A 4,037-nucleotide genomic window follows, 5' to 3' on the forward strand; every position below is an offset into this window, starting at 1 on the left:
TCGGCGCATCCAGCTTGTAGCGGAGGAGCTGGACCGGGCTCAGGAGCGACTGGCCACGGCCCTGCAGAAACTGGAGGAGGCCAAAAAGGCTGCAGATGAGAGCGAGAGAGGGATGAAGGTGACAGAAAACCGGGCCATGAAAGATGAGGAGAAGATGGAGATCCAGGAGCTGCAGCTCAAAGAGGCCAAGCACATCGCTGAGGAAGCAGACCGCAAGTACGAGGAGGTGGCTCGGAAGTTGGTCATCCTGGAAGGCGAGCTGGAAAGGGCCGAGGAGCGTGCGGAGGTGTCTGAACTAAAATGTGGTGACCTGGAAGAAGAGCTCAAGAATGTCACCAACAACCTGAAGTCACTGGAGGCTGCATCTGAGAAGTATTCTGAAAAGGAGGATAAATATGAAGAAGAAATTAAACTTCTGTCTGACAAACTGAAAGAGGCTGAGACCCGCGCGGAATTCGCAGAGAGAACAGTTTCAAAGCTGGAAAAGACCATTGACGACCTGGAAGAAAAACTTGCCCAGGCCAAAGAAGAGAACATGGGCCTACATCAGACACTGGATCAGACACTAAACGAACTTAACTGTATATAACCAGAAGTGGAAAAGTGGTTCTCATAGAAACTCCAGTGCTCCATGTCATTCTCTTCGTTTTGTGAGAAGTTTCTTTTGTCATCGCATCTTTGCTTTGCTGGAAATGTCAAGCCAGTTATGAACACATGACCAAATATTTTATAGCAGAGATGCTTAGAGCACCAGTTAAATCTTAATCCCCCCCCTTTTTTTTCTTTCTAAATGGCACCAGCTTTTTCAGCTCTATTTTTACCCTTAAGTTGCATTTATTCCTAAGGTAGGCAGGGTATTTCGTATTGAGCACATTCTCTTTGAGACCAAGATCTGTTTTCTGGGAGAACATAACCCCACACTTTTAAAACATAGACTCTGATTATCTCACAGTGGGTTTAAAAATGCTAAAGACTGTAAACTGTCTGGGTCACCCTTGTCCACAAACAGCAGGAAGTTAGGGACCATTACAGTAAAATGATGGGGATTTTCCATCCTGAGCAAAAAAAAAATTAGAAAGGGCTATTGTGGAAAGTCATAAAGCACAGCTAGATTAACCTGGTCACCATGGCCCTTCTCCATACTACACTGCAGAACAAACATCCTCCGCGCAGGCAACACGAGCCTGCCTGGGAAGTGGTCCTAACACTTACTCAGGTCTTTTCTGGACATGTCCTGAATGCTATGCTCCTCCAGGTATTTCATTCTGACATGGTTCTCTAACAAGTGGCTCTCTAACTTTAACAGTGGCCCACGCCTGTCTGTTCTGATGTAAGGCCATGCACTGGGCAGGAATGTGGTGTGCAGTCCTGTCTAGTTCTGCCATATTCAGATGACTGCTGGCCATCAGTAAACTGAGAGAAAGAAATGCTTTCTATTAAAAATACTGGGCAGCAAAGTGGAGATCAAAGTCATGGGTGTAACTTCATCTCTGCACTTAATGGAAAATGGAAGATTTCCTTCGCTTGGACTCGAATTCCTTCTTTGGGACCAAGTTACTAAACATTCAAAAAAAAAAAAAAAAAAAAACTCCTGATTAAACTGGATGTGGAGAATTTTGTAGGCAGGGGCTGCACATCTTGGTTTTGTTGTCATTTTGCTTTCTCAGTTAACATTCTCAGATCTGAAACATTCCATATTCTCCAGCAGCATGGGGGCCAACTCCAGTTTACAACTCTGACTCAAGCCAGCCTGCTTCTAGCTTGTCTGAGTCCCCTGCCCCTCACTCTATTTATTAAGCATCACACTACCAGGAGATACACTTGTGAATTGTGCAACTGAATAAAATCCACACTCTTCTTTAGATACTTGCAACTGTATCATATGTAATAGTATCACTTTTTCTACATTTTGATCTAATAAATTTTTACAGAAACCAAAAAAAAAAAAAAAAGACAAAGTTTAATCTAAATGATGTGTTTCCAACACATGAATAAACCCTGCTGTCTAACATAAACTATAATGGATACTTTACCTGGTGTCTGTACCAACAATAGCCAAAAAGACATCTGTGGTAGAAGCCATCACTGCATAAAGGCAGAACATGAACATGTGTACATTTTCTTCTCTTCTTCTGTTTGTCCTTAAAATGCATTTTGGCAGAGACCAGGGGGGAAAATTCAACACCTTAATGAAAAGGACTCAGCTGGAGCCGGAGAAGTCTTTCATTGCCACCTACAGAGATTTATAATTTCTGGAGAGGATGAAAAGGACTCTTGACAGGTGCTGGGAGGAAAGCGCATATCTATTTTGTGTTGAATGAGCTCCCACTGGGCTTCCTGGGGCTGTAAACACATAACTCCAGCTGGCTCTGAGCTCACTCCATCTCCTTGGGATCTCGCGTAGGTCACCATGTCCAAGGTTCTCCAGGTCTCTCTCTGTCACCTAGGTGTCTGAATCTGCTGGGACAGAGCTGAGACCCAAGCGACCAAGGAAGAGACTCTGAGGTAGCACAGAGCAAGGGACAGGGAGTCAGAAATGCAAGAGGGGCCTCAACAAGAGGCCTGCAGGAAGACTGACCTTGTGAGCTGAGGAGGGAAGGGAAGGGCCTTGTCAGCTCAGGGCCACTAAGTGGCCCTCAATCCACTCATTCACAACCTCTTAGAACCCCATTCCATGGTGCAGAGAAAGCTCTTCAAAGCACATAATCTTGAAGTCATTCTACTTGGAACATTTCTAAGAAAAATAAGAAAAAGTCATTGAACCAGAAGATGCCAGACTCAGACTCCTGGTCCCCACCAGCACAGGATACTTGTGTGATCCTGGACAGACCATGTTGCTGCTCAGAGCTGCAGTTTCCTTGGCCCTTTTTGGATCAGGAATTGAACCATGTAAGGAATCCTCAACTTGTGAACCATAACCCCAGAATTCATGGGATTGGTGAAATTTACATGAGAAAAAAAAACCTTTATTTTTACGGACATCCAAATGACAAATGTTAGTAGTCTCTGTCCCCTTATCACCAACAGAAATTAAAAATGTTTTTGAGTCACACAGGGATTTTGTTAATATCTTAGATCATTTATTCTCATCATGTCTACTCAAGTTCTAAAACTTGGAGCGACATCTTGTTTTTCAGTGCACTGATGAAGAAGCACATATGCCACTACGTTACACATGTATTTTTGCTATCATGTTAATAAATGTATTCTAATCTCATCAGTTTGCTTTGTAGTCTAATGACTTTTATTCTATCCATTTAATGATAATTTTTGGCACAAACATACATAGAGTTTTTAAAAATCCTGTACTAGACATTCTATAATATCCTTTGGATTTTTTGAGAAGCTGGGTGCAACAGTTAGCTGTGACAGGCAGCAAAGAGGTTAATAATAGGCCCAATTCTTAGTGCAGCACAGAGGAGAGACAGAGCTAGCTTTCAGCCCTCTCCCAGACCTGCAGACTGAGACCTAACCTGCCCTGGTGGGGAAGTCTGGTCAGTCACTAGCCACTCCCGCCACTGTTGGTAAGCATCTACCTGCATCTTCCCACTGTTGTGGTAGATGATTTGCCCAAACTCAGGCCAACTTCTTCAATTGTGTACCAGCTCCTGTGTCATCTCACCTACACACACAAAAGAATTCCTCTGGAAATTGTTCTTTCTCTTTTATTATCAACTTTTCCCTCACAACTTCCCCCACTGACCCACAAATATAGCATTTTTTCTCTTACATAAAAAAGTAGTCCTATGTTGCTGCATAATAAATTAACCAGTGAGATCCTGAGCAGACCCAGAGTGCAGGCCTGGTGAGTGAGTGAGACGACCGGGGCCGCAGGATCCTGAACAGACACAGAGCGCAGGCCCGGCAAGTGGGTGAGAAGACCCGGGCCCACCAGATCCTGAATAGACCCAGAGCCCAGGCCCTGCGAGTGAGTGAGACCACCCAGGGCCCACGGATCTTCATTTGACCCAGAGTGCAGGCCCAGCGAGGAACCCTTCAGCAGAACTCCCTGCAAAAAGGCTAGAGGCAAGACCCAC

General features: G+C 44.5%; 1 pseudogene; it reads left to right on the plus strand.

Annotated features, from left to right (window-relative positions):
* Positions 1 to 7: 7 nt before the first annotated feature.
* On the plus strand, positions 8 to 625 carry LOC101574788 (annotated as a pseudogene).
* The last annotated feature ends 3,412 nt before the right edge of the window (positions 626 to 4,037 follow it).

The sequence above is a fragment of the Octodon degus genome, unplaced genomic scaffold (assembly GCF_000260255.1).
Source record: "Octodon degus isolate 3935 unplaced genomic scaffold, OctDeg1.0 scaffold00060, whole genome shotgun sequence".
Taxonomy (NCBI): domain Eukaryota; kingdom Metazoa; phylum Chordata; class Mammalia; order Rodentia; family Octodontidae; genus Octodon; species Octodon degus.